Source organism: Corvus moneduloides, chromosome 3 (genome assembly GCF_009650955.1).
Source record: "Corvus moneduloides isolate bCorMon1 chromosome 3, bCorMon1.pri, whole genome shotgun sequence".
NCBI classification, from domain to species: domain Eukaryota; kingdom Metazoa; phylum Chordata; class Aves; order Passeriformes; family Corvidae; genus Corvus; species Corvus moneduloides.
In genome coordinates, this window is record NC_045478.1 from 40,419,321 (window position 1) to 40,444,569 (window position 25,249).

Genomic DNA, 25,249 nt, shown 5'->3' on the forward strand with positions numbered 1-25,249 from the left:
ACCTCATGGACACATTAGGCAATAGCAAAAATGCCGTTTTACAAATACAGTGGACACCCCATCCATCAGGAAACAACCCCCCTATGTTTATTTCCTCTTCAATAGTGACTGTTGCTTCTGAACAATGTCTACTTTTCTCAGCTAGACATATTTTCCTCATGCTACGAAATGAGAGGTTTATGAGTTAAAAGCTCATATGCCACATCCCATGCAAGTTCAACCATTTTATTTAACAAACAGCCACATGTAGGGTCTGAAGAACAACCCTCTTTGGAGTCAAGATTGAATATGCCACATATCTAATGAATGGCTGCCTGCCTCATTGCCATATGTACAATATAATGCTTCCTGTACTCTATAGCTGGTCCTTAGGCTACTGCAGAGCTAGAATGTTCATATAGCATGTCATTATTTCCTTAGACAATTCTTGTACTTACCCTTCTCTGCTTTTACTTCCCAATGTTGTACTATGCATTTTAGGAATTCTTCAGTGCTGCATATCTGGAAAAAAAAAATCTCAATATGGTGTTTAAAATGTGGTTCTCAACCAAGATTTTAAAAATTAAGCCCAAAGGCATAGTGTGAACAGAAATAGAATTCTGGTTTTGCACTGATGGAAAACTGCTGTTGTACAATTCCCATTTTCCTCTACCAAGATACCATAATTTACATTTCACTTTGCTTCTTTTTTCTTTTCCTAGTGCCTTTTTTTTTTTTTTAGAAGAAGGAAACAACATTCCTTTTCCTTATGGGTGTTCTGGGACTATCTAATGTCAAAATATTGTATATTTCAACAGAAAATTGTTCATCTCTCACACAAGAAAATGTTTTCTGCGTGTGGCCTTGCAGTATAAAATACTAGAAAGGTATTTTAAGCTGTCTCACAGATCTCAATGTTATCACTACCATATATCATCCAGTTTCTGTATTATTTATTAATATTTGTATATTTTATACTCTAATTCATGTCATTGTATAATAAAATATTTCATAATTGTTGTTTTCAGAATCTTGTCAAAATAGTGTAAAATAGATGTATACTCTGTTTGCCACTTCCTAATGCGTTTATGCTCTTAATTCAGAGCAGTGTTTTAAGAGTAAAACATCTGTGTTAACACATGTGGTATATTACCCCAGGATGCTGTTTCCTGACTGACTGTCAAAAGCTAGAAAATACTCATCTGTGTATGTGGGTTAAACCCTCAACATGTTCTTGTGTTTTTTCTTTTCACGTGCAGACAACTAGACACATACTTTTGTGAGAAACCAGAAACGTGCCAGTTTTAGTCTCTGCTTCTTTGAACAAGTAAAAAAAAATTTTAAGAGGTGATAAACATTTTGTTTTCCATGGTAAACTGTATTGAGGAAAATGCAGAATGTGTGGCCACTGCAGCATATAGTGTGCAAAACTCTCAGTATGGTAATGAGTTATGTCTCTGGAAGATGGTTATATTTTGATCCCAGATTTTCACTCAGAGCTTTCATTTTCTCCAGTATTATGTACACTCATAATTTTTGGAAACAGAATATCTGTTTCAATATCTTCAATATTTTCTGTATGTACTATATGTTTCAGCCCACCTTGATATAGATTCATTATAGCAGCACTAGTTGAGTTCACCATACCAAATTAGAAGAGAAGCAGATCTCTAAACGCTGTGAGATTTTTCCATTTTAATGTATATTTGAAAGTCCTAAATCAATATCATATATTTATTATAATTGTCACAAAGATTTTAAATTCAGCATATTGTTTTTAAAGAGCACCATGGCTTCCTTCTTTCTACTGGTGTTATTTTAATATACTAAAAGCATGAATGTTGGGGCAAGGAGAATTAAGAAATAAATTTTGTGAACAAATCTTAATGTAATATACACTCTTAGTGAATCCTCAACTAAGAAAAGTAGAGATAATTGATATTGTAGTTTAGGCAAGAGATAGCATGCAAGGTCACCTTTCTTTCACTTGATAATGTCAGAGTTTTCATGAAAATTCCATGTTACAAAAAGCTGTTTACAAAACACCTTCAACTTCTAAGTGGTAGTACTGGTATTACTGAACTGCTATTTGTAAGAAAACCAAAGTGCTGACTTAACAGTGTTGCTCCAAGTGTACATTTAACATGCTGCTTTTTCACACAGTACTGAAATGAAGCTGACATACCAACACAGATCATTCCAAATCAAGGAAGGTTTTCCTGAGGATATGTAACAAGACATTTTAAATTTCAGACTTTAAGTACCTTTCTCCAGGTAAGATGCAAATATAAAGAAAAAAAATCTAAATTTATATTTTAAATCAATATCATGTATAACTCGTGTACTTAAAGAATCAGCAAAACAATTTTTAAAATATCCTTTCTTTTTTTTAGTCATTGTGATTTAGCATCTTGATTCATAAAAAAACCCCTTATCAGAGTACAGAAATATATCATCATTTTACCTTTCTTTGGAAAATATAAATTTATTTGTGATTTGCCTTTCCTGTATGTTCAGTTGGAATTTTCAAATTTTTTTCAACATTGTCAGGACAATACCTAATTTTCCAGATAACAAAATGACTACTTTATTTGCAGTTATTTAAAATACTGATAGTTTGCAAAGCACATTTTGGTAAGGTATTTTATAGGGAATGATACACATTTCAACTTCTACTTGTGTTTCTAATATCCACCTTACAAATGTTTGATATCTGGGTTTAATTATACTGTAAAAGAAAATCCTATATTTCAACATTGTGCAATTTACTTTTAATTTAACAAGTACATATATGTAAAATATCTTTAGCAGAATCATGCAAATCTGTACTACATCAATCTTTTGTACCTTTGTACCATTTTCATCACTCAAAAGAGAAAAAGGAAGCTATTAATTTTTGAAGACAGTAAAATAAAACATATTTTTTGTTTCTAACTAATTTTAGATGGCCGAAGTGAAACATTCAGACTGAAGTGGCTCATGGCAGATAGAGCATTTCCTTAGGGATATTTCTCTTTTTATGCTATGGACAGATAGTAAAGAGGGATAATGTCAGAATGCTTTATTTTTCGTGAAGATAATGGCATAGGATAAGGTATCAAGGGCTTTTTCTGGTTTGTGGGGTTACCACAATGTGCTGGTTTCAGCTGGTGTGGGGTTAGTTTTCTTCACAATGGCTGGCATGGGGCTGTGTTTTGGATTTGTGCTGAACACAGGGTTGATGATATAGAGATGTTTTTGTTATTGCTGAGCAGGGCTTACACAGAGCCAAGGCCTTTTCTGATTTTTGTGCTGTCATGCTGGGGAGGGGGCTGGGGGTGCTTGGGAGGCTGGGAGGAGACACAGCTGAGACAGGTGACTCAAACTGACCAAAGGGACATTCCAGACCATAAAACATCATGCTCAGCATACAAAGTAAGAGGAAGAAGGAGGAAGCGGAGGACATTTGGAGTGATGGCATTTGTCTTCCCAAGTCACTGTTCCACATGATGGGGGCCCTGCTCTCCTGGAGATGGCTGAACACCTGCCTGCCCATGAGAAGCAGTGAATTCATTCCTTGCTTCATTTTGCTTGTGTGAGCAGCTTTTGCTTTCCCTATTTAACTGTCTGTCTCAGCCGACGAGTTTTCTACCTTTTACCCTTCTGATTCTCTCTCCAATCTCACTGGTGGGGGAGTGAGGGAGCAGCTATGTGGGGCTTGTCTGCTGGCTGGGGTTAAACCACAACACAATTAAAGTTATACTGCTATACTGGTGCCAGGGAAGATGCTGACTAATGGGGTCCCTTGAGTACAGGGTCCTGGGATGGAGAAGAAAACAAGCCCAAGGTTAAACAGTATCTAAAATTTAGTGCTTTCAATTCTTCTGTGAACTCTTTTGAATTGTTGAGAACATGGTACTGGTTACGGACTAAGAGAGACACTGTGGTGCTGCATTGCAAAAGAAATATTACATCTACTCCTAATTATACACTTCAGAGTGGACATGCAGTAGAGGACAGCCGTATAAGGTTTAGCTGATATTTAAGATTAGGAGCCAAATTACTTAGCCCCCGTACCTCCCAAAATATTGAATATAAGCAGTCATGTCAGGAAGGAAGAGTCAGATATATAAAGTTTAGATTTGTAGTTGGTCTCATTAATACTTTCTGCAACTGCCTAAATATCTGTAATAATTTAAAGTGGTCTTGAAGGAGACTATAGATGTCCATTTTATTCTCTAGCATAAATGCTTTCTGACATTAATATATATGTCACCTGCATAAAAACTCAATTATTATTTTTTAATTCTTCATTTGATCCATGTTTCTGCTGTACTCTGACCATGGAAAACATGCAATCGTATTTTTTTTTCCTTTTCCCCCGAGGGAAGCTAGATTCCAAATGTGAGCATTTCAAGGGACATGTTTGTCTAACTAAATGCAAAATTGCAAATTTTAGAACTTAGAAGGCAATTTCAAAGCTTTTCTGCACTGGCCCACTCTGTTTTTTATTGATGTCAGTGGAAGTTTGTTGCAGGGGAGGGACCCCAACAGAAGTTCTACCATCAGTATGAGCAGAAAGAATCTATTCCTAAAAGCATTTGAAAACCTGCTCTGTAGCTATTTTCCTATGTAAGATGAAAAACACAGTAAAGCAGAATCAGGTCTCTTTCTATGAGGCTAGCTGTGCCGGTTTGAACAAATTTGGAAGAAAAATATCCTTTGATAGAAGGCAGGTTACAACCAGCCCTCCCCCACCAGGTTCAGGAAAAAATAAATTTCTCCTCAGAGGAAAGTGAAAGAGATAAAAGCTATTTATTAACAAATACAGGAAAAGGATAATAATGCTAAATAATAAAAAATCTCTTGCTGTGGAGAGAAAACCTGGGAAAATTTTAGAGTCCTTCTGTAGATCTCTCTCCCCCTCCTTGGAGCTGCGTCATGGCCCCACCTCCAGGGCCAAGGCCTTGGTGGAAAGTCCTCCCGATGTATTCCGATGTTGAAACAGTCCAAAAAAAGAAAAAGAAAAAATCGAAGTCCCAGGAAAACAAAGTTCAACTCTCTGTCTCCCTCCAGAGAAAAATAGCCAAAAGCTGGCTGAAAAGCAAGCAGGGCGCTTCCCTCCGCTCTCGCTGCCGCAGGAGAAGTCTGTGTATCTGTGTCCTAGAAAACAAACAGTTAAGTGCTTTGAAAGTTTTGCTGGGTTTTTTTCCTCTCCCCCCTCTCAGGCTCAGTTTAAAGGCACAGAAAGGCACAAAATTAATTTCTGGGCATAGAGCAGAGATAGGGGATACACATCATAAAGTCACCCCAAGACACTAGCAAAGCAAAAGAACTTAAGCATGTACAAATATAATTTACAAGGTTTTTTAATTCCATTCTCCTTCTATATCACCATGTAGATTGCACAGTAAAAAGGAAAGCTTAAGGTAAATGAAACTGTGTTCCATGGGAACTCCATAATTTTAGGTCACAACGATCTGAAATTGCTGCTCTGAAAAATTCAGTTCAGAAGAGTCTGAAAGTATACATTTAAATTTAAGCCTATGCTCATCTCCAGCAGACACAAAGACAGGACAGTTTAGGTATTTTGTATCAGGGCAAGACCACGGAGCACTCACCTTGTTGTGGACTTCCTCCTGCACCCAGCTGAACAGATAAATTCCGACAATCATGTTTGACTCAGCCATCAAACCAGATGGGCGATGCCTAGTCAAGTGCTTGTTTTCTATTATGGCAGCTGTAGATAACAACAAACTTGAACTGTACTAGATCATCTAGACTTGATTAGAACTCATTGCTCCAGCTCTTTATTTGGATATTATTTAAGCTGTATCTGCTGAGAGGTCAGCTGGGTCCCAGTGAATGTCACATGAGCATTCTGTGAAAAGGCATTTGTTTCTTTTCAACAGAAATGTCTCCTGGCCAGCTGGCTCATTTGACACCTGCATTGGGTTTACATGGCAATATTTTGGCAGCAGAGGGCTGCACGGATGGCTTCTCTGAGAAGAGACCAGGAGCTTCCCCCATACTGAACAGAGATAGTTACAGATGGCTCCAAAAGAAATGCACCATTGCTCAAAGCTGAACCAGTCAGTAACACCAGTGGTGTCTCTGCGATAACTTATTTAAGAAAGAGTAAATTTTGCGTAACAACTCTTAGGATCAACTGAAAAAATGTGCCCTGAGGACATCAATCCCAGAATCTCAGAATCCCAGAATGAACTAGGTTGGAAAAGACATTTGAGATCATCAAGTCCAACCTCTGACCTAATACTTCCTCATCAAACCATGGCACTGAGTGCCACGTCCAGTCTTTTTTTAAACACATCCAGTGATGGTGATTCCTCCACCTCCCTGTGCAGACAATTCAGTGCCCTATCACTCTTTCATTGAAGAATTTTTTTCTGATGTCTAACCTAAACTACCCCTGGTGCAGCTTAAGACTGTGTCCTCTTGTTCTGCCAGTCGTTGCCTGGGAGAAGAGACTGACCACCACCTGACTACGACCACCTTTCAGGGAGTTGTAGAGAGTGAAAAAGTCACCCCTGAGACTCCTTTTTTCCAGGCTAAAAATCCCCAGCTCCCTCAGCCATTCTTAACAGGGCTTGTGTTCCAAAACCTTTACCAGCCTTGTTGCCTTCCTCTGGATGCATTCTAGCATCTCAACGTCCTTCCTAAATTGAAGGGCCCAGAACTGGACACAGCACTCAAGGTACGGCCTCACCAGTGCAGAGTACAGGGGAAGAACGACTTCCCTGATCCTGCTGGCCACACTATTGCTGATACAAGCCAGGATGCCACTGGCCTTCTTGGCCACCTGGACACACTGCTGGCTCATGTTCAGTTGGCTGTCAACCAGCACTCCCAGGGCCCTTTCCGCCTGTGCACTTGTCAGCCCCCCTGTCCCCAGCCTGTAGTGCTGCAGGGGGTTGCTGTGGCCAAAGTGCAGGACTCGGCACACAAGGTCAGGTAAGAAGGAGTGGGAGCAGAGATTCTCCTGCAGCCCATGCAGAAGACCATGGTGAAGCAGGTGACCCTGTACAGCCCATGGAAGATCATAGTAGAACAGATTCCCATACCTCATCTCATGGAGGATTCCATGCTGGAACAGGTGTATGTAACCTGAAGAAAGTTTCAGCCTTTGGAGGGCGCATGAGGGAACAGACTTTCTGGCAGGAACTGCAGCCCGTGGAGAACCCCCGCTGGAGAAAACCATTCCTAAAGGACTGCACCCTGTGAGAAGGACTCATGCTGAAGCAGTTCAAGGAACTGCAGCCTGTGGGAATGAACCATGCTGGACCAGGGGAGCAGCAGAAGGAGAAAGGAGCAACAGAGACTAATCATTATGAACTGAGCACAACCCCCATTCCCTCTCCCCCTGCACCACTTGGAGTGGAGGAGGTAGAAAGATAAAGATTGAAGTTGAGCCTGGGAAAAGATGATGTATAGTTAGTTTTGTTTTCATTTCTCACTATCTTAATTCGTTACTAATAAACAGTAAATTAAACTAATCTTCCCCAAGTCAAGACTGTTTTGCCCACGATGGCAATTGCTGAGTGATCTCTCTGCCCTTATCTCAACCCAACAGATTTTTCATCTTATTCTGTCCCCCTCTTATTCTGAGGATGGAGTGTGAGAGCAGCTTGGTGGGCACCTGTGAGCCAGGCAAGATTAACCCACCACAACACCATATTTCCACTACAAGTAGATACAGCCTCCAAATGAAGCTGTATTAATTAATCTTCAGTGAATAATCGACCAGGCTCCTTGTGTGGCCCTTTTCAGTTAGGCCAAAGTATAGATGCATATTCTGAGTCCTTTGATGCACTGAATCTTGTTATTATCTTTACAAATGTTCAGTGCATCAGGAACACAACAGGGATCTGATTATTTTCCCCAGGAACAATCAAGGGATTAGTGGAATATAGATGGAGATTGAATCTGCATGGAAAATTGTCCATGCTGTGTTCTATTAGAAGGTGCTGCTGCGCAAAATTTGTTGCTAATCATGTGGCAAAATTACAAGAGACTGTAGAAAGAAGAAACTAGTAAACAGAATAATAAAAGTAATTTTAATTATTAAACTTCAGTGTTATAAATTATCTGCCATTCATCACTGCCACAAGTAAGCGTAAAAAATGGAAAAAATCCATATGCTCTATGCACTCTAATTTAATTTTGCATAATAAATTAGTGTAATGCAGAATGTTTAAAAATATGAATAATCACCAAATTACTATCCATTTTCAACAGGCAGTGTCTAAATTTTAATACAGACAGCTATTACAGTTAACCTATGCTTTATGTTGACTGAAGCACAATAAAAGCATTGAATGAGTATTATAGACACAGTTTCAGTTATCAGCCACTAATGATGCTAAGTGATGAATTGCTATATTTTTAATAGAACAATAAGAATCCAGGGTTTTCATTATCTTTCTCAGAATATTTTGCATGCCCTCTATTGTTCTTCCAATTAGTCAATAACAAAGAGGATCTGTTTGAAAAGATATAGTAAATGATGAGTCATAGGTGACAGGTAATTCTCCCTGTGCTGCCTGGGAAGAAATGCCTTCTTGATGTTAGTTATGGTTGTTTTCCATCATTTTTTCAAGGCAGTAAGGTGATGCTGTCCCTTTAGCACAAAAATATTTTCACTAAATAAATGCAGATGATGTATGCACAATGAAACACTTGCTCTTAAAGCTTCTAGGTCCCTATTGATCCAGATTTGTAACTTTCTACTGCTATAGTGAATACCCTTCTGAGTTAAACCTCATTATACACATTCCTCCAAAGTGTTAAAACTCGTGTCAATAAACACCTGTTTAATTACTTCCTTAGATGTTTTATTCTTCATAAACAAACAACAGGGAATATACTAGTTCATCATAAAGTAAGTTATTTTATAACCAGCATTATCCTGCTCACAAATGCCCAGGGTTACAAAGACTATTCACAGGCTGGAAGTACAAAAATGAAACAGTTCAGTATTGCAAAAATGATAGATGAAATTGAATGATCCAGAGACCTCTTCCAATACTTGTAATCATGGCATTCTACATGGATGTATTCATATGGGGCAGTATTTCATCCCAAAATAGCTCAGATAGAACCCCTGGGAGAATTTGAGCAATATGCAGAATACAGCCTTCAACAAATTATTACCTTTTTTTATTTTTCTCAGAATGGCTCTCATGTTACAGATACTTTTTATTCTTGTCAACAAAAGGTTTTTGATTTTACTGAGACAAAACATATGAGTCCATTGCAGTGCTGTCACTAAGCTCTTGTCACTATTCAGACTGAAGTCTAACAAGTCATTCCCAGGATACAGAGCACCAGTTAAGTATCTCATTGACTGCAGAGTACAATTTGGTGGAACATAAAGTGAATCAAACAAAAGGGATAAGTTGTACCGTCTCAGTTCCCAAGACTGTTGTTTGCACTATTTTCAGTGGCTTATGACTACTACAGACGCCATCTGTATTTGGTTCTTGTCTTCCCTCCTGACTTCAGTGTCCATTCCAAACTCCATTGTTTAAGAGTTCACACAGAAACTTACCTTATTTTACTCAAATCAGAATAAACATGGTTTCTCAATGTACTAAGATTGAGAGACACCTGTAAAATATTTCAGAAGGACCGAGGCAGACTAAATGACTTGTCAATGGCAGATGGCATTCAGTGTAAATGTAAAGTTACAGGTGTGGGGAGAAACAGTCCTATTTTCTTATATAGAATAATGAACTCTATGCTGACAAACACAAAGTGTTTGGAGTCATGACAAACGACTGCATGAAAATAGTTCAGTTCTTGGCAGCATTCAAAATTCAAATCAAATGTTACAAATTATTAGGAAAGGAATAGAGAACGAACCAGAGAAGATTACAATGCAGCTGTATAAATTAATGATCAGCAAAATCAAGGTCAAAGGTCTTTCATGACAGTTTCTTGATAGTGGACAATCAAATAGACTGGGAATTTTCAGCTTGAGAAAAAGGTCACCAGAAATTCTATGGAAATCATCAGTGGCATGAAGAAGCATGAGAGGGAGTGACTGCTTTCTGCCTCTTTCACTAAAAGAGCAAGTGACCATCAAATTACAGCACTGAAAGCCAAGTCCAAATCTTAGAGATGGAATTAATTTCAACAGGAAGATGTGTAATCTACTAGAAATACTTGTAAGATCTGTTGTGTCTATATTTAAACCATAAAAGACATAGGAAAATCTCTAAATGGAAATTTGTCAGAGGCTGGGAGGATATTACTATTATATATACTTGTTCTATTCTTTTCCTTCTCTAGATGAACTGGACTAGTTGGCTTGTGGCTTTTTCTGTAATATTTGGTTTCTAAGACAGGTCCTTTTAGAGTTCCTTATAGATTTCCTCTGATTTTCCTAAGTGTCAATATTGATAAATGGATTTTGTGACTTCAGTCATCTTGGAAAGAAGGATATGATACTGGTACCCACTTCAAAACAGAGACTGGAATTCCCCTGGTGGCCCTAGCCCTGTCCTTTATGACATTTCCAGAGTGCCCAGTTCTTTATCTTCATCTTTGTATTTCTCCCTCTTCTCATATTTTTAAGTGAAGGAACCTGAGGCAAAGCTTTGATTTTCCTGAATCTTTCTTTATCATCCTATGAGTTTTCCCTATGGGAGACAAGCACATAGCACTTACCTTATTATTTCATTTGAAATAACCTGAACTGGATTTATGTACACCTTGAAATGTACTCTACTTGCTCCCTCAACACTGCTGGATAGACATAATGTAGCAGTGTGCTGCAGGGAGGCAAATGACTTAGGCTGTGAATAAAACAAATTGTATTAACCCAGAGGCATAGCAAAGAGCGTTGTTTTAATTACTACAGAAAGGAGTGTACAGGAATGATTTACAGTAGGGCAGTCTTACAAATGGTGCGGCCGAGAACACAAGATGGTGCTATTTACGCTTAACAGAGCTGCTGCACAACGCTCAGTCTACCCTGCTGGCATTAGCCATTCCCCCCATCAGCTTCCCATGGCTTTGGCCCAGGTTGGAAGTGCAACTGAGCCCCATTGTCCTCCAGATGTGCAGGTACTAGCTATGAGGGGACATTTCCTTGGCAACAGCTAGATAGCCAAGGAGTTCAGCTTGACTGGAAGGGCATGTTAATTTGTCCTTGTCATCTCTGGAAGGCAGGACAGCAGCGCTAGTTGTTTTGCTGCACCAAGTACCACAGGGAAATTTGGTATTATAAGAAATGACACACTTGGCTGTTTCTGGATAGAAGGAAGTTAGAAGCTAAAGCAGCAAGAACTGACTCTTTACTATTCCCCAGATTAAAGAACTGCCTTAGAAGGATTGAGGATACCAGGTGGTGTGGTAGACAGCTGATATTCTGCTTTTTTACCATCTTTCTCTGTGAAATCAGGTTGTGCTTTCAGCTGTAATTAAGCAAGGTCATTACCAAGTGTAAAATAATAGCTTCTATTCAGCTGGGTGAATCACTTTGAAATTCTCCATGGATGGTAGATCTCCCACTGCAACTACTTTGTTGAAAAACTGAGGAAATAATTGTCCAAAGAAAAAGTGAAATATTATTTTGAGTGTTGCTTGGAGGGGAATGGGATATTGTTAAAAGTTGATTGTTTCACTGAAAATAAGCATGATCAAATCCCTGCATTCATCAACTGTTTATTCTTTTTGGAGTGTTGTTTGGTTTTACAGATTGGGTTTTTTTCAAATAGTTTTGTGTCCTCAGATGCTTGTTTCTAGATCTTTGCTTCACAAGACAGTTCTGTTGCAGCCAACAGTTCTTTACCTATCTGTAAAATTTTCATTCTGAAAAGAGAAATGATGGAAGTTTTATTTGGTTTGCATGGGCAGGTTTTTTAGCTGTGGGTGGGACAGTCATGGTGGTGAGTGGGGGGTTATAGAAGTAGCTTCTATGAGAAGTTGCTAGAAACTTTCCTCGTGTCCACCTAAGCCAACGCCAGCTGCTCCAAGATGGACCTGTCTCTGGCCAAGGCCAAGCCCATCGGTGATGGTGGTAGCAGATCTGGGATAACAGATTTAAGAAGGACGGTCAAAGACCTGTGCAACTGCAGCCCAAGAGAGGAGTGAGAATGTGAGAGAAACAAGATCATTGCAAAAGGATGGGGTGGTGGTGCTCCAGGCACTGGAGCAGAGATGCCCCTGCAGCCCCTGGTGCAGACCACGGTGAGGGAAGTGTGGCCCTGCAGCCCATGGAGGACCACAGGAATGCAGGGATCCACCCCATGCCAGAGCAGGTGGATGCACCCAAAGGAGGCTGTGATCCCAAGGGAAGCCATGCTGGAGCAGGCTCCTGGCAGGATCTGTGACCTGTGCAGAGAAGAGCCCACAAGGAGCAGGTTTGCTGGCAGAACATGTGACCCCACAGGGGACCCACACTGGAGCTACCTCTTCCTGAAGGGATGCACACCATGGAAAAGGCCCACCCTGGAGCAGTTCCTGAAGAACTGCAGCCTGTGGGAAGGATGTACATGAGTAATATGCGAAGGACTGCCTCTTGTGAGAGGATGGGCAGTGGATGAACTGACTGCAACTCTCATTCCAACTTCTCATTCCATTCCACTCTGCTACTGAAGGGGAGGAGGTAGAGAATTCAGGAGTGAATTTAAGCCTGGGAAGCAGCAAAAGGTGATAGCAAAGTATCTTTGAGATTTGGGTTTATTTCTCATTGTCTTACTCTGATTCGTTTGTTAATAAATTAAGCTGATTTTCCCAAGTCGACTCTGGTTTTAATGTGATGGCAACTGTTGAATGATCTCTCCCTGTTCTTATTTCAGCCCACAGACCTTTTGTTACATTTTCTCTGCCTTGTCCATCTGAGGAGGGGAGTGATACAGTTGCTTGGGTGGGCACCCACAGAAGTTTAGTATTTCCTTTCAGAATGGATTGGTTATTTCAAATAATGTTCCAGAAAATAGCTTCCTGCTTTTTGATTCTTGACAAAGGAGACCGAAATCATTTCAGGAAGATCCTACAAATTAGAAAGTCCCATGTACTTTAGCATGAGTGTAGAAAATTTTCCTTCTTTACAAAGAACAAGAAAAAAGACCACAGAATTCCTTTACAGAATTTTTTTAAGCGGGTGTCCTGACCAAGTTGCTGCAAGTAATTCCTGCTTGTCATTTATTTTCAGGAAGCTGACAGATTAAACTAACTGGTTATGAGAACCATGGTCTGTGTACTTGTGTGCTGCTACGCTTTATGGAGTTAAACAAACCTCACAAATTCAGACTTTTAATTAAACTCTGAAAAATTAATGTTTCTGGAGTGTGATGGAATAATCAATATCCAAATTATTTTCAAGAATAAGTTTATATTTGTTGTAATTTTTTGTCTCATTTGAATAGCCTACTGTTCTAATTGGTCATCTCTTTCAGGAATTTAATCTTTTGTGTAAGAAAATCAGAGTTAAGCACTATTGTAAGTACCTTTCTTTAACATAATTCAAGTGGCATTTCAAGAAAAATCTGTATCTTTAATCAAGGTGCTGGTCTCTTCAAGAGTGTGATTATGTTAGTTTGCAAGGGCTAACTACTGACAGAATATGTTGAAGGAATTTAATTATATTTAAACAAGTTGTTTCCAATCTTCAGGAATTATGAAATGAAGTGGGGGGAATAATATATCTCAATGGAGTTATGACTAAAACTTGTGGAAGACTACAGCAAGGCCTATCAAAGAACCATAAGCAGCAACATAATTTAATCCCAAACTGTTTAGGATATTCTGTATTTCATATTGAAAGATACATGATCTTTTCTCACCCATAAAAAATTTTACATTTGTTTCTTATTTGTTCATTTGCTTCAGGTGAGAGTAGTCTAAGAGAGAAGTGCCTTTGGTTCACTGTAACTGGAGAGTCTCATGTCAAAGATCTTGTTGTAGTAAAGCAAACTTTTATCTCATGTACTGTGCTTATTTAGAAATAATGCAAGAAATAAGAAGATTTATTACTGCTACATAATATTTGCATCATCCATGAAAAAACAGTTCATAAATAGAATCAAAGTATTGTATAATATTTTCCAGATGTTTCATATATGTTATGTAATTGCAAATCTCACATCTAAAGGATGTAGCATGGTGTCCTCCGTGGTTTGGCTGAGCAAATTTTTTTGGCACTTTCCCGTGTACAGAAAATGTGGTTGAATGAGTTTATCTCTTTGGGTGGACCTGTCTTGAAAGGTGAAATTAAATTTTAACTCTGCATAATGGATCACCTCCTGTGGAACTACTTAGTGCCGTGGGAGAATATGGTTGCTGCTATGTAAAACATGAATTATTCTTTTCCTTCTAACTTATTTTATTTGTGCTTATGTAAGTCCTGTTCTGCTGCAAGCCAACCCAAACTATAGCTATATGCATTTTAATTGATGTTCTCTTCATTCTATAAATTATAGGGGATGTCCTTAATAGTTTTCTTAAAATGCCAAAGAACAATGAAAATTGCAATCCAGTGTGCAACTTTTAATACTTGTTTGAACTCTCTCATTCAGCACCTTAAGGAGCTTCTTTCCTAAGGAATACAGGAGCAGATTTATTTTCTTGACTCCAAGAGGGTGCAAGAGATCCATTCAGGATACAGAGAGAACACAAGCATCTCCTAGGAAGTGAGCATCTTAACGGAGGCTGAGAGAGAGAAAAGTGGTGTTGTTCTTCTGTAAGATGACCAGAGACATGCTGCTCTGAGACATATTATCACATAAAACTGTTAAAAATAATTCAGTCTCTTACCAATCAATCAATCAATTGATTGATCAACCAATACAGCCCAAAAAAATAAAATAGTTACACCGTTTTGCATTTTTCAACTTGCTGCACTCACACGAGCTGTGCTGTGTGCATGAAAGGATTATAATCCATGAGAGAAAATTTCACTCTTTCCAGTAAAGAAAAGATAGTATGGAGAATGGTGGAAAAATATACTTCTGCATAATTCCAAGTTCTGTGAAGCAGTTTCTTATCTATCTGTGTTTCTTTCTCAGGGCACTACTGAGGAGGGAAGTGATTTCTACTTCCCATTTTGTACAGTTCCAAACACTAACAATCTGGACTTCTCATTTATTTTGAGAAGTTCTTGGACAGGTCCTTTAAATTCCTTTTATATAAATCAGGATTTTTTTTTTCTGCCTTGAATGCAACGTTTTATTTATCCAATATTAAATAATTGACTTTGAACTGTCATTATTATGCCAAAGCAAGAAGTTACACTTAGTTGGAGGAAAAAAACCCAAACACCAACAAAACCTTTGCTATACAGGCTGTTCCCAGAAAAAGACAAAACATCTCACAAATCATCCAACCACGCTATCTATACACCAGGAAATAACAGAGAGGATTGTGCTTGAACTGGAGCCATACCACATTGTAGACATTATGGGCTTGTCGACTTTTGAGGATACATTATTCTTTCCCAAGAAAAAGACTCTTTTATGCAACTGCTATGTTTTTTATTTATGGTAACTTACTGATCAAAGCAAGGAATGCCTTCAGAGAAACGAATAGTCTTGCAAGGAACTAAATCAACTACATATCTTTCACTCACAGCACACAGACCTTCCTTTGATTCTGTGATGAGAAGGGGGCATACATATTCAAAACATCGCTTCTGGGCCTGCTATCATCATCACTACCACCACAACCACTAAGCAGGGACTCTGGCAGCGAAACCAAATTCTGGTCCAAGTTGCATATTTCCATCAAATTCACACAGCTGAGAATATTTAAAACAGGATCAAAAAGTGAGGGATATTGGGTTCACTAACATCTGCTGTTTCTTCCATTACAGTTACTTGATCATCCTGTTCTCTGATGGTGACTGGCAGGCATCAGATATGTTTGCTATGTTAACATCCACTTTAGTTAGAATGAAGCATGACCAACACAGACACATGAAACAGGAGCAGCAAAACACCTTTGTAATACAGGAAACAATGCTCACTGGAATACATAATCACAGAAAACAGGTGGAAGATTTTCTGGTTAATCATCAGATCAGACAGCATTCATTCACCATTATATTGAGAAGTATTTGCCTTTACTTGGTCCTCTGTGAAAGAGACTGACTCACCATTTTCATGTGTTGGTAAATTAAGTCAGGGTTTGAGCATGTTGCCCAGTGAGGTGCCTCTCAAATCAAACTACCCATTTAACCACAAAAAAAGGAGATGAAAACATCAAAGAAGCCACAGTATTGAACATGAAAAAAGCCCGTATTGGAATAAAGTCTCTATCTTGCATTTAAAGAGACTGTACAAATTCACTCTGTAAATAATATCTGAATATAAAATTACATATAAAGAAGAGAAAAGCAACTGTCTCTCAAAATCTATTTGAGACAAAAAACCAAAAAAAACCCCTTTCTGTTTGGTTTGAAATCATCATTATTATTATATGGTAAGCGCATAGTTTTCTGAATTCTCCTAATTTCATTTGCATATCAGCTGGGTACACCAGTTTCACTTGGAAAGAAGACAGTTATCCTCAGATTTCAGGTTAAAAAAAGGTCTCTTTCCAATCTAAAATTTTCTGTGGCTTCCAGTCTAACCTATTATAGCATTCGGTCCATAGCAAAAGTTGAACCCTTCCAGTGAACTATATATCCTCACCTATTTTGTCCACTGAGGGTGAACTGTTCTCAAGATTTTTGGCTTTCTTCTTTAATTACTATGGAGGCCAGTGGTACAAGGGATGAAGAGAATCCATTGGTGGGACAGTCCCTAGTATCAGAGATCCTCCCCAGGTTAGGGAGACAGAAAAGGCTTCCCCCAGGCTGCTTTGCTTTGGTACGTTAATGTACCCCAGTTCTGCTTCCCTACTTGGCCGTTGACCTCCCCGCCCTTTGTTACCTTATATGTCCCTGCCCTAGAAGGTTCTCCACTCCCTGTTCCCCCATTGGCCCTTGCCCCATTGCCACTCCCTCAGAGCTCCCTATTGGCTCCCATCCCCTAGTCCCGCCTCTGTACTGGCCCCGTGCCCTCAGATCATTGGTCTCTGATGCTCCTTCTTCTCCTGTATATAAACCTGGAGTGCCCCGCCATCTTCCTCGTCTTTGGTCTAGGAACTCTTCCCATGGAACCCCATATGAAGACTCTTCCCATCTCTTTGTTGTTGACCCATTTTCTGGAGCTATCTATGTGTGTTATAAGGGAAGCTTGGACTTTTTGGGTGGAGTAAAAGTCTGCTCATTTATTAAAAAGAAAAACCAGGAGCAGAGACTCGAGGTAAGCCCAAGTCCCACTCGACAACCCAGAAAAAAAACAACAGTGTGGCGCACAGGGCATTCCCTCAGACTCAAGTTCCTCTGGAAGACCCCCGGGGGCTGAGCCCCGGGGCAGTTTTTCTAGTCTCTCTGATGTTGTGATTGGTGCAGCTCAGATCCTCCCTCTGATGGCTCGTTGCTAGGGTCCTCATTGGTGTTCAGTTCCATCAGTCTCTGGGGCGTCGAGTGATTGGTTTGCCCCCTAACCAATAATTCCTCAAAATGTTTACATCATAATTATTAAGTCATCTTAAGAACATTCTAGAACATTCTCCTCTTTTCTATAGACCCATTACTTTCCCCCATTGGTGTCACCATCTAGTGGGCACATAGCAACATTACACCCGTACAGTCGCATACTGATTAACTCATTAACTATATATCCCCAATCTTTTAACAAACAACTTTTAACTTCTTCTCAACCAAAAAAAACCTTTTAACCATTTATTACATGTGTGTGTGCATGTGTATGGGTGTGTGATGGTCCTGCCAAGCGGCTTCGCCTTGGAGATGCTTTTAGGAAGGTCACAGCACTTCATTATCTGGCACAGCCAGGCCGGACCTTGACAAATACTACTGGGTAATTTGGACAACATGCCTCTATTAAGCAGCATCTTTTTGAAAATTAGATAAACCAAATCCCACATTAAATGTCTGTATAGGATCCTTGACTTTATAGGCAGATGCAGAATTTTTTCTTCTTCTTTTTTCTTTTTTTTTAATTCTTGAATAGCTGATATTAGAATTGTAAGCTTAAGCAAACTCTAAGCTTCCAACAAAAGCCTTACATATGAATATTAACACTTTCTCAGCCTTAAGGCTAAGATGTGTTAAGTGGTACATGGGCTATTACTTTAATTAACCTGACTTGCTGTGATTATCTCAGACTGCTAATCATGGCCCAACAAGATACATATGACTCACATGTAAATCGGTCCTCCTGCTCTTAAGTGCGGAGCCTGTATCCGAATACATACCACTCTTGCTCTATGGGGAATTACTGCTTTTTCTATTCCAGAGTAGTTTTTATGGCTTATCTACATGAGCAAGCTCTCTGACAGATGTATATGTAGTATTTTTAAAAACAGATGTGCTCCTGATGTGTATTTAATATTGTAGATACCTGCTTCTGCTAAAAGCAAACAAGATTTTTTTTAACCTTGTTAGTACTCTACACTTGACACGATTCAAGACAGACAATCTGACTCAAAAGTCATGACTTGAATCACCAAGTATTATTTTCTAAGTACATTAAAGGTGATTTCAAAGGTAATTTGAAAGCACGATATGAAGATGTTGGAGTGTATCTGAGGGTTATTGAGCATTGGAACACGTTGCCTAGAGAGGTTGTGACATTTCCCTCACTGGAGATATTCAAAAGCCCTCTGGACACAATCTGGAGTAGCACACTCTAGGAGACCCTGCTTGAGCAAGGAGGTTGGACCAGATAACCCCTGTGATTCTTTCCAGCCTTACTCATTCTGTGATTCTGTGGAGGGTAGAAGGTGACCAGGAGAAAATGTGGTACTTATGATGATGACGACAAGGAAAGACTCAACTCAGCTTGCCTTCATTTCAAGATGAATTACAATAATTTAATTTGAAAAAAAAACAGATTCCTACTTGTGAGCTCAGCACATCCGGGTAGGCTCCAAGACACAAATACGAAGCCACACACAGATATATTTAACTAGAGGACAAATTTCAAGTTAGCAGTTAGGTAAATATTTTAAAACTGCCAAACTCTGGTAACAATAGTATAAGTTTATCGTAGGCTGTATATAGTTAAACCACATATGCTTGCAAGATCATAAAAGCTTTAATAAAGCTGACAAAGCAAGTTCATTAAATTAATAAAGCACTTAAATCCCAGACTCTGATCCACTTTTTCTTTCTTACTCGTCTTCCTGAATTAGATTGATGCCTTGGGTTTAAAGTTTTAACCTTTATATTTTTCAAATTCTGTACTGCTTGGTGTGTGACTCTGAAGTTTCTTGTAGCCTGTTAATTTCTGCTCTTGTGCTAGGTAGACATAACAAAGCTTCTCTGGATCTGCTCTTCAAGGACACTTAGGCTGTCCTAGGCTCAAAAGTATAAACCAAAGAGCCACTAAGTGGGGGGTAAACTGAGGGGAAAACTGAAGCTTCAATTGGGGAATTAACCCTGCTATGAAAATGAACCAAACCTATAAAAGGGTGAAGAAGTCATGACCTGGGGTCCATCTTGGGGTCCATTTTGAGAATAGCTTCAGGCTCCCCAGGGTGTACCTTTGAAGGCCTTTCAAATAAATGCCCCTTTTAATCCTTTAGTCCTGTCTAGTCTCTGTTTCTAGGAGGCCTCTCAAGGCATCAAGATAATTGAATCAGAAGGGTGGCCACTAACATACTTCAAGCCAACTGGTAAGTTCTCACTCAACATATTATGATTATGACCTTAATGCTTCTGTTCTCATGATCACACATCCAGACTAAATTTGGTACCTTTGGGGATGGTCTGAAAGAGTCTGGAAAAGCACTAGGTTTAATCTGACTAGATCCTAACATGAAAAGCATCCCATGTAGTTGATCTAAAATGCATATGAGCAATTTTGATATCAGCCAGGAGAAATGAATTGAGTATAAGCTGCCTGTGCCATAGACTTGAGCAAACTATTAAGCCAGGATGCTATGATGTCTTCCTGCTTTTTTCACTTTATGAGAGGTGAGACTGAAGTCCTGAAAGGCATTGGGACAGAATATAAAGTGAAGAGGGTAGAGACTATATCAGGATAACCCAGGGCTGATCTGAATCAGAGTCTACTCCACCATCTGGACTTTGGTGGCGTACTATCTATAAAGTATCTCTAAAGTATCACTGTATCACTTTCTGCTGCAGAAATTCAAGAATGAGGGTGGCAATTCAGGTATTGCCTTGAATTGGAGTGTATTCCATCCAAAAGAGGTGTTCCCACAACAGCATGTGTAAAAATATGAGCCTGCCTTCAAAAACCAAGTAAACCAAATAGACAGAAGCAAGAAACTTGCTGTTATGTGAATAAAAAGATCCAAATATAGTCAGATTAAAAAATACTCAAGTATTTTGGATACTTTCAAAGTAAGAAGTAAATTAAATAGTAAATTCTTGTTATACTCCATTTGATTTACTTAGCATAACAAATAAAGCTTTAGTGAAAAAACCTTTTTTTTCATTCAATTCACATTTCCGTGTGAAGTTATCACAGACAGATTAATGGAAATCAGAGCTATGAAGTTAGGATTTTCTGATCATTACCCTTAATAGAGTCTTAGTCTGAATATTTTATGTTTTTTTCAGCAGCCTCAGCAAAAAGGCAGATGTGTGTGCTTGTGTATGTTCATGCACTTAGGTATACCAATGTGTGTGTGTGTGTGTATACGTATATCTGGCTCTGAAGAAACTTGTTCAGTTCACATAATGCCTATTTGTCTTTTCGTGGGCTGTATGACAGTACTGCTATTTAAAGTTTCTCAGCCAAAGGCCAAAAACTTTGCTCATGGGCTTTAGATAGATGTACAGCCTGATTACTGAAGGACTTCAGAGGACAAGTGCAGGAGAAAAGTAGGTCAGATAGAAAAGAAAAAAAATAGATAAGGGGCTAGAAAGAGATATTCTGAAGACTTTTTTCTTAAGAGGTTGTTTCAATGTGAGTCTTGTCAGATGCTTCAAGTTTGAAATTTGCATTATCACAGTCTTTAAGAGCTTATTTAAAGTCTGAATACATTAAGAAACTTGACAGCAATGATCGAAGTACAAAATATTTCCCCAGTATTAATGACTAGCCCAAATCTCTATACCTTGGGCAATGAACATCTTCTGGCAGATCATTAATTCCTTAAAAATAACCTGTCCTGAGGTCATTAAGAACTGAAAACTGGAAAAATAAAATAAAATATGCATATGCTTTTTTATTTTTTAACTATAGAATTTAACTGGTATGTACAGAACAGGTCTGAAAAATTATTGCCTTAAGTGTTAGACAATCAGATTGACAGAATTGTCTCTCAAACTTCTATTCCTATTATAATAATATATGCTCATAAATATAACTTTAATAATAAAAAAATACAAAAAGTATGTTTCAACTATAAAACATACACTGAAGCTAAGTAGACATGTAGGTTTAACATAAGAATTGAAAGTAGACTGTGGAAACAATTTCAAGCTTTTGATAAGTCAGATATGTCATTCATATTAATTAAGTAGAATGTAAAGAAAGAAAGGTATTATTGCAAAATGTCTTTGTATTCTATTTTTATCTTAAGCTTGCTTTATATATTTATTTTCTTGGAATTGCAATGCAGGTGGTTGGATTTTGAAGTTTCTACTTGCCATTGTTTACAGGGACTTCAGCTAAAGGCAGGGCAATTTATTTCCCATGCTGAAGTATGATGGACCTGTTTACTTCCCTCCATCAGCTATAAGGAGGTCATATGAAGTATAAATGTACACTGCAGTACTCCTATTAGGTAAGGTGATACCCATCTCCAGCTTAGGCTTAAACTAACATTCCTGAAACTGTTTCTCTAAAGTATTAAATGGAAAGAGTCTCACTCATTTGGATGACATGATTCACCAACTATAAGGGAAGAATTGTGTGATTACTTCCTGAAAAAGTGTGATACTTCAAATGTATGGCATGAAATAAGAAGTATTTCCTTTATATGACCTTCAGATATGAGTTTAAATTCTGGGTTTATCAATTTGCATATTGAAAATGTTTTGATGAAAGCAACCTTCATTTAAAGCAGGAAACTGGAAATTGTGTTCAGAGAGCTGGAATTTTTTGTTTCAGAGAAGAAAAAGAAATAAATAAACTGGTTAAAGGAAATATCTACGTCAACGGTTTTCAAATCATGTATAGTTTTCTTTGATTTAAACTCACTGCTGCATTTTAATGGCAAATAATGAAACAGAAAATAAAATCACATTTACTATCAAAAATCTAAAGTATTTTTCTAAAAATTCTATCACTATTTGATAAAACAAATTGTAGTAATCATATGATGCCACTGTCAACATCTTCATAAATCACTTGGATGTAGGATGGAAAGGATACTAAGCAAGTTCACAGATGATACAAAACTGGGAGGAGCTGTTGACTCCCTCAAAGGCAGAGAGACCTCAACATATTAAGAGGGCTGGGCAATCACCCATCATATGAAGATCAAAAAGGGAAAGTGCTGGATTCTGCACATGGGATGGGCCAACCCTGAGTGTATGGACAGACTGGGGAATGAGGGGCTGGAGAGCAGCGCTGTGGAAAGGGACCTGGGAGTCCTGGTCGATGGCAAGTTGACGATGAGTCAGCAGTGCCCTGGCAGCCAGGAGGGCCAGCCCTGTCCTGGGGTGCATCAGGCACAGCATCACCAGCCAGGCAAGGGAGGGGATTGTCCCAGTCTGCTCTGCACTGGGGCGGCCTCACCTCGAGTGCTGGGGGCAGTTTTGGGTGCCACAATATAAAAAGAGATTCAGCTACAAGAGAGAATTCAAAGGACAGCAACGAAGATGGTGAAGGGTCTGGAGGAGAAGCCATAGGAGGAGCGGCTGAGGTCCCTTGGTCTGTTCAACCTGGAGAGGAGGAGACTGAGGGGAGACTTCATTGCAGTTACAACTTCCTTGTGAGAGGAAGAGGAGGGACAGGCACTGATCTCTTCTCTGTGGTGCCCAGTGACAGGACCCTAGGTAATGGCCTGAAGTTGTGTCAGGGGAGGTTTAGGTTGGATATTAGAAAAAGGTTCTTTGCCCAGAGGGTGGTTGGGCACTGGAACAGGCTCCTCAGGGCAGTGGTCACAGCACCAGCCTGACAGAGTTCAAATAGCATTTGGACAATGCTCAGGCACATGGTGTGATTCGTGAGGGTAGTGCTGTGCAGGGCCAGGAACTGGAGTCAATGATCCTTGTGTGTCCCTTCCAACTCGGCATATTCTGTGATTCATACCAGCAAGAGTTCATTTTTTTGTGTGTGTCTGTACAGTTGCACAAGATTTAGGTGGTTTCTCATGTTCTTGGGCACCTTAGAAATATTTTACTTGGAGTCGCAGAAGGTCAAAACATGCTAAAATTTTTTTTCATGTATTTTATGTACATTTAAATGAAGACTGGTTCAAATCAAATTTTAACTGACTCAGTAAATACTCAATTTTCAGTCTCTTAAAGGATATAATAATTTTTTTACCTGTATAGATAGACAAATATTGGCTAATGCAATTCCATAATTTTAATTTCCCCATTATCATTCAGCTGATACTTTTCATATACCCCACTCCAAAAACAAAAATGGTAGGAGTCTGATGTAACATGATAAATCTATTACATGGAAATTCCTGATGCAAGGTTGGACTTCAGCTCCTTCATCGGACAAAACTTCCAATACCCAAAACATTGAATGATGCAAAATTTGTATAATTAGGTCAAAGAAATTCAATGAATGATATATCTTAGGCAGGCTGATAGGTATCACATGCATCTCATTGTTTGGGCGTTTTGTGAATAGTAGGACTTATCTTCAAAATAAGTTTCTGTTGGCTTTTTTTTTATCGTAGTTTCCTCTTATGATCCTGATGATAGCTTTTCTTCCCAATGATTTTTTTCAAGTAGCAGTGAAACACTATTTCAAATCTGATAAACTTGAAAGGTTGCAGTGCACTTAAGATTAAGGATCTTTTTTCCATCGAGTGAGAGAAAAGGCAAACCATGTGTAGGAAAAAGAACTGCTAGTGAATCTTACTGATAATTTGTTTGATATTTGGTCGTTTATACACTCCCAACCATCTCAAAAGAACTGGTATAGTGATAAAGCTCAATGTTTACCCATGCATTTCTGTGTGTATGTATATACAGATATATATCTCATAAATGCACAGCTCTACATGTTTCTTAAAGTTGATACTGAGAATTATTGGGAGTGGTATTTCACTGCAGTGTCTGTGCTCTTTCACATGAGACCAAGCAAACTTCTTTTCCAAATTTTCCAACTTCATTTATTATTTTTTTATTCTCTTTTGCAGGGACTCTAAACCTATTTATAATTTTTATTTACTTTCCCTGTTTAGAAGATAACATTAGTTAATCTTTCAAGGTATTTCAAGTTACTTCAAGTAACTGTTGGTATTCAAATATTGTTTGCAATATATATAAAGAATTGTAGAAAATCCGGCATGTCCTATGGCAGATAGAACTATTTATTTACTACAAAGTCAACATATTTCAGGAATGTTCAATGTTGGGTCTTATGTTCATGAAGCAATAGCTGACAAATCCTGTACTGATGAATAGACTTAAAATCAAGAGTTGACTGAGATCCCAGAGGACAAAAAGATACATGGCTCCAATGTGGTGATATCCAAACACAGCAGAGGGGTGCAGCTAACTAGGGGAGGCAACAAAGCCTATGGCACTGTCGTGAATAAAAATATTAAAACTGCCACTAAATGATAGCCTGAACAATACAAGAGAGGTAAGATTATGAATTCATTATTTTAGTATGGTTTTAAAATATCCTGATGGTTCATCAAAATGATGCAATAAAAGAGTCACAGATTGTCAGGCTGGAAGGGGTATCCAGAGGTCACCTGGTCCAACTCCCTACTCAAAGCAGGTCTAATCCAAGCAAGTTGCAGAACACCTCCCAAAACAGAGGTCCCCCTACCCCTTTGGGCAGCTTGCTACAGGATTTTACTGCTCTCATGGTTAAAAAATAAAAACAATAAGAACAAAAAAATTCATAATATGCAAGTAAATTTCCCACATTCCAAGAAGTAATGATTTTTATGTTACTAGGATTTTGTTGCTTTTATTCTACACTATTTTGTACAGGGTTTTTCTGTTGTAATGTTAGAAAATCATGCACCGTGATATTTGTGTCTCCAATAAATTGGAATATGTCGCTCTCATATCAACAGAGATACAAAAATACAACTTTGCAAATGGCAAATACTTTGTTCCCTTCATCACTCAGACATCTAC

General features: G+C 38.6%; 1 long non-coding RNA gene across 1 annotated transcript; it reads left to right on the top strand.

The window, feature by feature from the left end:
• Positions 1-2,484: 2,484 nt before the first annotated feature.
• LOC116441786 lies at positions 2,485-22,923 on the top strand. Its single transcript, XR_004239238.1, has 3 exons — positions 2,485-2,495; positions 3,979-3,980; positions 22,790-22,923. It is a non-coding gene; the product is annotated as an uncharacterized LOC116441786 (long non-coding RNA).
• The last annotated feature ends 2,326 nt before the right edge of the window (positions 22,924-25,249 follow it).